The 13,165-nt window shown below is 53.4% G+C and overlaps 1 protein-coding gene across 2 annotated transcripts in view; it reads right to left on the bottom strand.

Annotated features, from left to right (window-relative positions):
- The window catches only part of PAK4 (p21 (RAC1) activated kinase 4), a 43,715-nt gene that overhangs the window by 29,980 nt on the left and 570 nt on the right, over positions 1 to 13,165 (bottom strand). The window contains exon 1 of one of the 2 annotated variants that reach the window (XM_058280223.2): positions 4,030 to 4,125. The exons of the other annotated variant lie outside the window; for it this stretch is intronic. The gene's annotated coding sequence lies outside the window, so the exon portion shown is untranslated. Of the gene's footprint in view, positions 1 to 4,029; positions 4,126 to 13,165 lie in introns of those variants that run through there. 2 annotated transcript variants of the gene reach the window in all.

Raw genomic sequence — 13,165 nt, 5'->3', positions numbered from 1 at the left:
CAGGAGAAACACTTGAAATAATTATGACTGAAAGCATATGATATTTGGGATTTGCTTCAAAATAATCAGGGAGGTGGGGTCTGGGGATATAAATGAAAAAGCCTTGCCATGACTGGCAACTACTGAAGCCAGTACACTTGTATGTCCGAACATTTCCATAATATAAAGGTTTAAAAACAATTTTAAGGGAATATAACCTAATTAAAATAGCAAGGAATTACGTATTACTCACTATGAAACTTTACTACTAAATCCAAACACATATCCTGCCTCTCTAATAACTGCGACAGCACTAACAGTGGCAGTAAAAATCATGTTAGTGATCGCACCCCCGTTCTGACTCACTTCATCCTCCCAGCAACCCTGGGAAGCAGCAAGAACCATTCTCCTCTGGTGCCGGACTGGAAACTGGAGGCAAGGGAGGCTAAGAGTCTTGCCGGAGGTCACAGAGGAAACTCAGGGTGGAGTTGGGAGAGGGCCAGGGAGAGGCCTGCGGGGGAGCTGGACTCCTCCGGAGAGGTGGGCCGGGAGGTAAAGTTGGAGAGAAGAGGCACAGGAGCCTTTGGCTTCGGTGAGTGCAGACGCATAGGGCGCTCTGGGCTATCCCCTCCTCTCACCTGCCGAAAATAATGAAGGCTCTTGCAATGCAATATTCACATCTTAGCACAAACCTTTGCTGAGATTAAACTACTGGCCAGCCAGTTCCAAAGGAGCTTGAAATGGTAACTGGCAACGATGACAATGCCAGGATTTGGGGTCCACAGGGCTGTCTGGAATGAGGGTGTGTCAGGGTCTGCCGGCCTAGACGGTCCTTCCTGTGTGGTGGCAGAGACACCCTGACTGTCGGCTGGATGCGGGCCCTTCCCTGCTGCCTGTCTTCACCCCCCACTCCAGGGCCAGGAACAGCAGGCCATGCAGCAGACAGTGAGGCGGGAAGGAGCTGGAGAGAAGGACAAGAGGCAGAGAAACAGGGAGAGGAAGAGACAGAGAGGAGAAATGGAGAGAGAGGGAGAGACAGAGGGACAGCCACCCAGACAGGCCTGGAAGGTGCACTCCAGGCGCTGAAGTCATGGGCCAAGCTTGTCCAGGCCTCAGTTCCCCAGTCTATAACGGGGATAACAGCTGTATCCTCTACAGTGTGGCTGCAGGGATGACACGACTTATCACTATATGTCAGAAGTTTAAAAAGGGACCTAGAACCTTGTAAAAGTGCAATACATGTTTGCTATCATTCCTGCAGGCCAGTAGTTCTCATTCCAGCTCAGAATCCCATTAGAGACACCAGAGGAGCTTTAAAAAAATCCCAACACCCAGGCCCCATAGCCAGAGATTCTGACTTAGGTGGTCTGGGCTTGGGCCTGGGCAGCGATTCCTGCCCGGGTGGGGAGATTCTAGGGTGCAGCCAGGGAGGAGGAGAGGAGCGGGAGTGGGGGAAGGGAAGGAGGTAAAGGAAGCCTGAGGAAGCTAGGGGAGGGGAAGAGAAGGGAGAACAGCTTGGCGGGCAGGCGGTAAGGAGGCCACACAGTGGGGGTGGGGGTGTCAGCACCCAGCAGGCCCCCTTCTGCCTGCCCCTCCATGCCCCCCCAACACGGGGCCTGCTGAGGAATGTGAGGAATGAAGCGAGGCCTGGCACAGCCAGCTCCGGCTCCCCTCCCCCCACAAACGCTCCCAACCCCTCCAGGGTCCAGCCAGCCCCTTCCTGGCAAGGCCTCAGCCAGCACTCAGTTAGTGGGTCCCAAACTCTGCCTCAATACCCACTCCCAGCCGTCTCGGAGCTCCAGCCCTATACCCCAGCTCCTCTTGCGGCCCCCTGCCCTCCCCCAACTCAACGGCTGGAGCCCAGGCAGCCACCACGAAACACTCTCGTAAGTGTTGCTGGGGCGAGCCAGTGAACCAGTTAACACAAGCGTGAGTGAGAGAGAGGCGGGGTGCTTGTCGCAGGCTCTGAGGCGCCTGGGGGCACCCTGAGAAGGATCCCCAGATGCAGTGACCTTTCAGAGGCCCAAGGGTCAATACCCAAAGAATAAATGAAAGTGAGGGCACTAAGGAAGGGAGCAGGCTAGGGGAAGAGGGGGCGGGATGCTGTCAGAGGCGGAGGAGGGGATGCGGCCTGGCCAGGCCGGGGGAGCCATGGAAGGTTTTAAGCAGGGGATGGACCCATTCTAATCTTAACTGCACCTGCACTCTACCCATATGCCCTCGTATGGATGGAAACCCCACTGACCGACCCACTGGAGGGTGCCAGGGTATCCCTAGATCCTCCCACCCCCAACGGGCAGGGCTGAGCCCTGGCTCTTCCCGTCACGCTGTGGGGAGACCCCACCAGAGCTGCTTCATGCTCCCTGATAATTAAACTGTAAGCTGATTAGTCAAGGAAAACCTTTAATTAGCCCTTGAAATTGTTCAGAAAATTACAAGCTCCTCTCTGGGCGCCCTGCCCACCCTCTGCCAGGGCCCAGGGGCAGTGCCAGGGGGGAAGGAGAGAATGGGGGGTTGGGCTCCCGCCACCTCTGTGAGACCTCATCCACCAAGGCCAAACCTAGGAGGCGAGACACCTGGTGGGAGCAGAGGGCTCGGACTTGGACTTCCCCTGCCATGTCACGAAGTGCCTCAGAGGAAACCCAACAAGAGGTGGCAAGACCTCTGCTGGAAAAGTCTGACATCATTTTGAGAGACAGTTAAGATGACAAACGGAGTCACAATGTCACGTATATATGCATTTGCAACTACATAAACATGTATATACTGACAAATGCTTGTCTGAAACAAATGGAATTGCACAAACCCAAGAACAGCCAAGACAAGAAAGTGGGCTTGCTCCACCTAGGAACAAGACTTATTATAAACTAGAGCCATCAGGACTTAGGACAGTGAGGTTTTACTGATACAGGGATAGCAGACAAATAGAGCAACAGAAAAGAAAAGCACGCCCCAAAGCAGACTACTTAGATGGGTTTTATGACAAAGGTAACACTGGAGAAAAGTCAGCCTGTCTTTAGTAAAGTGGTGCTTGGATGACTGGCTATCCATGCAGAAAATATGAAAATGGGCCCCTAACTCACACCGCACACATATGCACATACACACAATTCCAGAAGGAATAAAGCGAAACTATGAAACTACATATGAAATGACTGACAAATCTGTCATTAAAATTAAGCATCTCTGTTCATCAAAAGACATAACAAAGAAAGTGAAAAAGACAAGCCACAGACTGGGGGAGGGTATGTGCTACACATATTAGAAATAAGTGCTTCAGAATCGAGGAAAAACCCAAAGAAATAAAAAAGAAAAAGGCGAAAGCCCAACAGCAAGATGGACAAGTGACAAAACGGCAAAAATCGGCAGTTCACCAGAGAAGCCCTAGCTGTCCCAGGAACATGAAGAGTATGAAAAGCTGCTTCCCGAGATGAGGCAGCAGGGAAGTGCCAATCCACGCAAAGGGCCCCCACAGATCTGCTGGGCACTAGCTGGCAGGCTGGGCCAAGGACACAGCACAGGCATCGCCCTCACCGTCACCGTCTGTGAAATGGGTGAAACAGTTGCAGCCAACTTCTGGGGTTCCAGGAAGGATTGGGCAGAAGTGTGGGAGTGCTGAGTCTGACATGAGGCCTGGCCCTTGAAAAGCCCTCAATTAATTTTCCCTATTAATCAGGCTAATGAGGGTCAAGAATAAGGATTCCTCAGGTCTAAGGTCATTTCAGGCTGCTTCCTGCCCCCAAGCAGGAGTGCCCCCAAGGCTAAGGCAGAGAGACCAGGTCCAAACAAATGGGTAGCCAGCGGGTCTGTTTAGCTCCTCTGCTCCTTGGAGCCAGCATGCAGCATGGCATGCACAGGTCAGGCACGCCACAAAGGTGGATAAAAATAAAATGGTCACATTTATATTTATGTCAGGCACCGGAATTACAAGTAGAATTCAGGGTCGCCCTAGAATGCCCAAAGGAGCCCAGTCTAGAAAGGAAAAAACTGAGACACAGAAAGACCCAAGGAGTGTCAAGATTTGAATCCAGGCAACCCCAGAGAACTGACCTTTAGCCTTCCTCGACAGCCCCTTGCACTGTCTGGCCTGGGGACTTCTGCACAGCAGCCCCCTCGGCCTCAAGAGCCCCCTCCCTCTCCTCCCTTAGTTGACTCCTCTTCCTCCTTCAAGTGGCATTTCCTCCTCAGAAAGCCTACCAGGCCTCCCTGCCCAGGGCGGATCCCCCATTATGTGCTCTGCTGGCAACACCCACCGCTTATGCCAGCTCAGCCAGCCAGTCAAGCAGCGTTGCTGGAGCAACTCTGACAGGCCAAGCCCTGAGGCTAGGGCCAGGGACACAGCTAGGCCCCCTGCCCCTTCCTTAAGTTATGGAGTGGGGGAAGAGATAATGAACAACAGGCCCACAAATCATAATGTACGTAAGGTAGCAATAATGGGTCAAAAGAGACTCGGGGGTAGGGGTGGGGGTGCTGATCAACCTGAGGTGTTCACAGGCTCCCTCTGGCTGACGGCCGTGTGGGGGGACAGACTGGGGGTAGGGGACAGGGGTGGGAGCAGGGAGTGAAGAGGCTGCCACGTGGTCCAGGCAGGAAGTGAGGGTGCTTTGAACTGCGAAGTATGAAGTAGAAGAATCTAGGTTATAGTCTGAAGGTCAAGACCAAGATTTCTTGACACTGGATGTGGAGTAAGAGAGCAAGAAAAGAGTCAGGATGGATGGCAGCACCAGAAGGAGCCAGGTTTGCTGGGACTCGACGTCTGGTTTTATTCTACCTGTCTCTGTGTCACTCTTTGGTCAAGGTCTGTGTTCCCAGCCCCAGACTGTGAGCTGGGCAAGGCTGCCTGTCATTTGTGCTCCCTCTGGGTCCCCTGGCCCCGAGATGAATAAGCTCTCAACACACAGTTGTAGAAGGGGTAAGAGCTGGAATGGACAGGAGAAAATAGCAGTTGGGACTAATCTCAACCATAATGAACACGTTACTTCTGCAGTAGAAAGGAATTTAAAAAAGAAAGTTCCCAAGATCAATTAAAAAGTTTGCCAGGACCCCATGTTGGTGATGACGCAACAAAATTTTCACCCACATGCGTCTGCCAATGGGACCAACACCTGACCCTGAGGCCCACGGGGCTGTACTGGTGCACGTGCCCAGGAAGAAGTATGCAAAGAGAGCACTCGCCCAGACAGCGGGGGAGGGAGAAGTGCGTGCTCATTTATTTGCACAATGGACACTCGACAGCAGTGAGGAGGAATGAACTACAAATGCACACAACCTCATGGATGAAGACTGAAAGAAGCTAGACACTGGCAAGTACATACTATAGGATTCCATCTATGTCAAGTTCAAAAGCAGGGAAAATGACACTACCTAATTCAGGGATGCACACTTAGGTGGTAAAAACAGACAGGAAAAGCAAGGACATGGTGACCACACCAAAGTCAGGAGAGCAGCCACCACAGGGGCTGAGACTGAGGGAGGAGGTGGGGGTTATAGGGTGTCATGCCCTCGAGCTTCACTTAGATGGGAGTGAGGAGTTCGTTCACCTTATAATTATTTGTTAAATTGACATATGTGTTTCATGCAATGTTCTGTAGGCATATCATCCGTTGCAACTATTAAAAGCAATGGAAATATAAATGTACATAAATATAGTGTTTCAGAGTCAAATCACTTGGGGCCAGGCTGCTATGAACAATCTGAGGAGAGGAAAGCAGGGGCTTTGGAGACCTAGGGTGCAGGGGTCCCTGGGGAGAGGGGCAAGGGCTGCCTGCGGGAGCCCCACCTGGGGGGGTGGGCTCTGTGGAGGAGGAGCCGGGCTCTTCAGGTACAAAGCAGCCAGCAGTGTCCTACTTTCTCCCATTCCCAGCCCCGGGAGGGCAGGAGGGGAAAGGAGGGGGGTGGGAGGAGGGGGACGGGGAGGGGCCCAGGATGGTAGGTGCTTCCCCTAATGTGGGAGTGGCTGAAACTGGCCTAGGGAAGCAAGCCGAAACTGCGCACAAGGCCGCTTTATCAGAAGTTTCTGGAGCCAGGCTGGGCACCCAGGATGAAAGCAGAGAGGGCGGGGGGGGGGGGGGGAGGGGGGCTTTCTATGGGGGGATTGCGCCCCAGATAACGGCGCCTGCCCCACCACAGCCAAATCCCAGCTCTGCTTACTCGATAGCTTGGGCAAGGCTCCCAAAGGGGCACAATAACATCTGTGTCTTGGGGTTACTGGGAGGATTCACTAAGTCAGTCACAGAACACGCTCAGGATGAGGTCTGTTATTCTTAAAAGCATAAGCTAACACTACCAGCTAACAGTCTTTGAGCAGTTACTCTGTATTTTCCCTGCTGGACATGCACTTATATCTCCAAAACCACCCAATGAGGCAGTACCATCATTATGGAGGCACAGTGAGGGGAAGTGACTTGCCTGAGGTCACAAGGCAGGTAAGTGCAAAGCTGGGCTTGCAAGCCGAGCCATCTGGTCCCAGAGTCTGTACCCTTGGCCTCTGCTGTGTCAGATAGGTTTAAAGCACCACACTGGAGTCAGGTAGACCTGGGCTCAAGTCCCTGATCTGCCACTTACTTGCTGTGGTTTTTTAAGCCTATGCCTCAGTTTCCCCTTTTCAGGGAAAGTAAAAGTACCATGCACAGACATCTCCCAGAAAAGGATGCCCAGACAGCTCACAACAAACACAAAGATGCTCCGCTTTACTCGTATTAAAACCAGAACCACGACGAGGACCATTTGTCATCAATCTGCCAGCAAGGATCAAAGCGTCCATACTGGCGAGGGTGGTGGGGAACCTGGTGTCATCAGACACCGGGGGTGGGAGCGAAAACTGGCACACCTGCTCTGGAAAGATGGAACACTTCTGGCAAAAGTAACGGGGCTCAGCCTCAAACCCACAACCCCACTTCCAGAGATTTCCCCACAGTTACACTCACAGGTGTGTGTGGCCCTGCCTAGAGGGAGCAGCTGGGATGGCTTCGGTGCCCCATCAGCAGAGGAGGGAGGAAAACAGTGTGGCACCCAGCCACACACAAAAAAGGTGTGAGGAAGCCCTTTATGTAGTGACAGGAAACTAAAAAGTAAAAATGCAAGGGCACAACAGAAATCATGTGAGTCTCCTCCCGTTTGAAACACTAGGGGAGAACATGTACAGTTTGTAAATGAACAAACATCTCAAGAAAGAAATAAGAGAAATTGAGAACAAAGGCTGTCCCTGGGAAGGGGGGGCCGACAGCTGGCATGTGAAAGAGATTTCCTTGTCACTATATCCTCTTTTGTGCCGTGTGCATTTTTTCCATTCCGATTTAGGGGAATAGGTAATACAGAAAAAAAAGTGCCTCCTTTAGATTAAAATGCAGTAAAAGAAAAATGAGGTTAATAAAATAACGCCTCTTCCTCGGGGCGTCTGGGAAGGACCACTGAGGCTGCTTGTAAAGAGCCTGTCCCTGGTACAGCGGAGTCGCAGCTATGGCAGAAGCTGAGGCTGTGAAGGCATCACTACAGCTGGAAGTAGGTGAAGAGGAGGCTGTGGCCTGGAGAAGGTTGAAATGATTGAAATCATTAAGTTTAGCACTGTCCAAGAGCTTCCCCGGGCCAGCAACGTGCTCAGCCCGTTACCTGCAGGACCTCATCGAATCTTCCCAACAGCCACAAGAGGTAGCTACCATTACCCACCCTTGACAGGAGCGTAGTGGGGCCAGGCTGAGGGCCCTGTGTCACTGGGCCGCCCTGACAGGGAACGGCAGCAGAGCGCCTCACGTCCTGGGGAAGGGCAAGGCAGGACCAGAGGGCCCAGGGGACGGGCTGCAGTGAGTGGTGGCTTCTGTCGCATCTGCCACAGCTGGCTCCCCTGGGAGCTGAGAGAGCTCCCCTCTGACCCTCCCTCCCCCCCTTCCCACCCCATCTTCCTGTGGGCCAAGGCTCTGGCAGACAATAAGCCCCAGCAGGGGATGGGCAGCTAGGGCGGGAAGGGTCCCATTTTCCTGGCCGGGACTTGGAAGGTGACTGCTTCCTGCTGGCAGCATCTGTGGCCACTCAGCTCGGGTGATGGGAGAAACAGCTGCTGGGGACACCCCTGACCGGTGTCTGGCCAGGAAGTCTGGCTCATTGTGAACCAGCAGGACGGGGGTGGGTTAGGCTGTGGACAAGAAAGGGAAGAAGAGTCTGGGGGTGGGGGGCCCTAAGGGAGGGAGGAGCCAGTACCCAGAAACCAACTAGGTCAAGGAGGCCCCAAGGAGCCTCCATCTGAAGAAGAGCCTGGGCAGAAAGCCTCCCTGTCCTGTCCTTTCCAAAACACTGGAGGACAGTCACGGCGAGCAAGGACGCTGGAACCCTGATGCCTGGGGTTCAAATCCTGCCTCCACCACTTGCCTGCTATGATCTTAGGCAAGTCGTGTATATCTCTGGGGTTGTTTTCTTATCTATAGAATGAGATGGCAACAGTACCAACCTGCTAGGTTGTACTGAAGACTAAATGAGCTAGCATGGGTGAAGCCCCACAGCCTAGCTGGCATCACCTTCCTCCTACCCACCGTCTCCTTCCCAGGCCTCCCTCAGCAGCCTCAGCAATCTTTACAAAAGGGAAACCAGATGTTGCTCGAAACCTTCCAGTGACTTCCCATTACATACAGAATGAAAGCCACACGCCTGGTCCAGGCCTAGCAGCCCCTGCCATCCCTGTCACATCCTCCCCCACCTCTCTAACCTCATGCCCTACTCAGCCACATGTGGGCCTCTCGGATGCTCCTTCAACGTCCCTCTCCGTACCAGCTACGTGTTACGTTCTTTCCACCTCCTTTCTCAGCCTGGCTCGCTCCTTCTCCCCGGCAGGTGCCCCTTTCTCCAGAAAACCCTCCCTGTCCCCCAGGCTGAGGCAGGTGCCCCCATAACCACCCAGGCCTCCTGCACCCCGGCCCGGCCCCTGCCTGTATCTCTCCTTTCTCAGCTCTGACCCCTCTGCCTGTGCTTCCACTATCACAACACCTAGGTCACTGGGCTGTCACTCTCTGGGGGCGGGTGTTTCCCTCATTGTATTGTATTCCACAAAGGCAGGGCCAGGGCTGCAGTGCTCACCCCTGGACCAACAGTTAAGCACATTAAAAGAGTGTAACAAGGCTTTGCCATCCTCTTCCAAGTGTAACCTCCTTCCTTCTTGCCTCCTTGCCGAGAAATTTCAAATCAGTCCAGGTTTTTTTTTTCCAGAACTCTCAGTCCTGGGAGCTGTTCCCCATGGGAAGTGGGACAAAGCTGTAGTCCCTCTTTTGGACATCCCAGAGGACAAAGGTCAAAGGTCTCCCCAGCCTGCCTCCTTCTCCTAGTGCCAGGGCTTGGTAGGTGCCAGACCCCGCCCTAAGCCTGTCCCAGGAACCATCTCCCCAACTGTTCCCAACCAGCCTGGGGAGTTGATAAGACCCACCAGCTCATAGCTGAGAAAACTATTTCAACGAGGGCCACAAACTTGCCCAAAGCAGGACGGGGGGGGGGGGGGGGGCAAAGATTGCTTCCCCCCCACCCAGCACTACATTGGTACAAGCACTGACAACAGGTAGCAAAGTTGGAAGGTATAGCCACCGCTAGATGTGTGCCCCAGTGAGAACCGGCCACAGGACACAAGGAAACATATCCTAGAACATTCATCGCAGCTGCCTGTTACAGCCCCAACCGCAACCACCGAAAGAAACACCACCAAAAGGAGAACCGAGAACTCCTGAGAGATCCAATCACAAAAAGAAACACTAAAGGCGGGCGGGGGGACTAATGGCTTATCCCAGACCTTCACATGTCCACATGGAGAACTAGCCAGGCTCTACTTTTGAGCAAAAAGTCAGGTCCAGAAGGACATGCTTATCAAATACCACTCGCACAAACTAACTCGGGGGAGGGCCGCTCCGGCTGGCCGTTAGAATCAACAGCTTCCGAAGGACGAAGGCCTGGGCCCCACCCCAGACCAAGCGAAGCAGGATCTCCACGGATGAGGCCTGCGCAGTGGTGACTGTGATCCCAGCACGTGGCCAGGGCTGAGCCCGGCTGCTCCACGGTTTATGGATACAGTCAAGGGGGGTTCGAGTATGAAAACCCCAAGTCCAGGGCACTGGCTACCACTGGAAGGGAGGGAGGGGAAAGAAGTAGGGAGAAGCTTCATAGGGTGTTCAGTCCCAAGATGGACGTCAGATATGTGGGTGTTATGCTGAAAAGTCTACTTTTCCACTAGCCTAAAATGTATCATAAGGAACAAAACTGTCAAATAAGAAATTATTTTGCCCCAGGTCCCATGACTGTTAAGTGACAGGGCAGACACCCGAACCTGGTCTCCAATGCCAAAGCCATATATCTCTCTTCATCTGCCCGGGGCCACGGAGCACGCTGGCCCCGCAAGGTGGGTCAGCCTCCCCAGGCCGCCTGGTAGCCTGCCCGCTCGCTGACCCTGCTAGAGCCAAGTGGAGGTGGGGCTGTTGCCAGAGAAAGCCAGGGGGCAGGTGGCAAGAGAGGGTCTCCACCATCTGAGGCTTTCTCCAAATTGGGTGGCCCTTTCCCTTTGTCCAGTGGTCCCCAGACCCATCTGGAAACTACCCCTCCCCACTCTAGGATCACACGGCTCAGCTGGGCAAGTGACTAGCTTGGCCAATCGGGGTGTTTCATCCCTGACTTCCAAACAGTGACAAGTGCAGTCAGTCAGTCCAAGGGACTTCTGAGGCTACCAGAAAAGGAGTACTAGGTTAGCTGAACTCCTGGCGAGAGCTGACCGGAGGGATGCAGAGCCCAGGGACAGTCAGGCAGACTCTGACAACAGCTTCTGGTGTCTGGATCCAGCTCCACCTGAAGCCACCACCCTTCATGGCTCAGTTACATGAGCCCATCAGTGCCCCTTCTGGCTTGAGCCAGTTTAAGTTGCTTTTTTAAAATCATGTATACCTAAAGCAGTCCCGACTGAGATGGCTCCCCACTCCTGAGACAAGACTCATTTGCCAAGGAGACCCAACCCACCCACTTGCCCAGTACTGTTACCCAGACTTAGGCATCTCTCCAACCCTAGCTTCTGGCCCTTCCTGTTCACCTTCCAGATGAAAGGCACAGGTACGGCATTAGGGAAAAGGCATAAAGATTCCATCTCCCCAAACCAGAGAGACAGACAGAGAAATAGGGAATTAAATCTGCTTTCTAGGTATCAGTAGCAGCAGTGGCCGCCACATAAAAGCTAATGCTTGCAGAGCACCTATTGCATACCAGGTCTTGGGCCAAATGCCTTAAATGGATCAATACTCTGCACCCTCACACCAATTTGGTGAAGAACCCACTATCATTTCCCCATTTTGCAGAGATGGAGATCGAGGCACAAAAAAAATTATGCAACTTGCCCAGTCACAGAGCCTGTAATGGAGGGAGGCATCCTCACCCCAGCATCTGCTGCTGAGCCACGCCCCAGTACTGCTCTAGAACCCATGGGGAAGCTTCTCATCCCACCCCTGCCCCCGGCCCCCTGCCCAGGCTGAGCACACTGGGGTTCTTGCCCTGACCCTGCACAGACTCCATGCTACTACAGGCCCCCAACTCTGCACCTGTTTCCTGACTGCCACTCACACCCTGCTCCTTCTGCCTGGTGCCCCCATTCCCATCCCTCCTCCTCATTTTTCAGAGCATCCCCAGAGGCTTTTCCCGGGGCACCAACCCAGCCCAGGTCAGGCAAGGGCATTCTCCTGGCTCTCTGAACGTGTCACGTCACTGTTTATAAGGATGGAGTCACACATGGTCAGCTGGAGGCCTGGTGCCAGAGTGCCCCTCCAGGGGACCCTGCAGGCCCTCTGAGGCCATGGACTACTGTGCCTTGTCCGCAGGGCCCAACATTCAACCACCATAGAAAGAGCATCCTCTGGGTGCCAGGTGGACATTCTAGGCAGGAACAGGATGGGAAACTTCCCTGCCCTTCCTCGTGTAGCCCACATTCCAGAGAGGGAGATACAAACATCTGATCTAACAAACCAAGTACGAGCAGAGTGAAGGGCTGGGAAGAAGAGATAACGAGGTAAGAGTGCCTGAGAGCTGTGGGAGCAAGGGTGGTCAGGGTTAGCAGTGAAGGAATGGCTGAGAGGGGGTGAGGGGGGGGGGGTGGGGAGATTCCAGGCAGAGGAAATAGGAAGGTCAGAGACCTGGAGGGAGGCAGAAGCCTCCGTTGAAGAAAAGCAAAGAGGCTGGTGTGGCTGGATGGCGGGAGCTATGCAGAGAGAGGGAGGAAATCAGGTGGGAATGACTGAGGGCCACGATGAAAGTTTGGGGTTTTAAGAACAGAGAACACCCGACTTTGCACAGGGCACCAGCCAGGGACATCCTCCCCAGCCGGAAACCCAGCAGGCGCACTCCGACCATCCACCCTACCCTGGGCCACCCACAAACACACCCCACCCCCTCCACAGGCCCATGGGAACCTTCCTCCCAGATTACACCCTTCCACAGAGGCCAAACAGACAATCCGTTCCTGCCCAGGGAGTGGCCCGGCCTTGCCCAGCCCTCTGCTTCCAGGAATAGACCTAGAGGCCATCTAGAGGAGGTGGCGACCGGGCAGGCGCTTTGGAGTCATTCAGACCCAGGGTTGACTTTGCCTCCGCACTTAGCAAAAGCACTGGGCCTCACTGTCTCCATTTATAAAATGGGTTCATCTCTAGTACATACTTCATAAGATTGTGGTAGAGATGAAATAAGACCAGACACACAAGACACTAAGTCCTCGTTAAACATTAAAGCAACATTATGATTATCTGAAAGGCAGTCAAGCACAGAAGGACTCTGAGGCCAGAATTCGAATCCCAGCTCCACCATTTTTTTTTTATTAGGCAATCCTTGACAAATCACTTAACCTCTCTGGGCCTCAGTTTCCTCATCCTAAAATGGGGATACTCATGGCGTTGTGGTGAAAATTAAATGAGTTAATATATGTAAAGCATTTAGAAAAGGGCCTGGCACACAGTCAGTGCTTTATGAGTGTTTGCTATTATCATCATTGGGGGGGGGGTCCCCTTCTCACCACCAGGAAGCCCCTTTGATTTCTCCCCTGAATGTCCTCACCTCTCCACTCTAGCAATAAGTCTCCCCTGCGTTTTAACTTCTGACCCTCAGGAACAGAGGTCGGGCCTCCGATTCTGATCTAAGCCTCCTCTGGTCACGCCCCATTTTTGATCCCACAGATGCGCCCCAACCTAAAACT

Source organism: Dasypus novemcinctus, chromosome 18, assembly GCF_030445035.2.
Source record: "Dasypus novemcinctus isolate mDasNov1 chromosome 18, mDasNov1.1.hap2, whole genome shotgun sequence".
NCBI classification, from domain to species: domain Eukaryota; kingdom Metazoa; phylum Chordata; class Mammalia; order Cingulata; family Dasypodidae; genus Dasypus; species Dasypus novemcinctus.
This window is presented reverse-complemented; position numbering and strand designations above follow the sequence as displayed.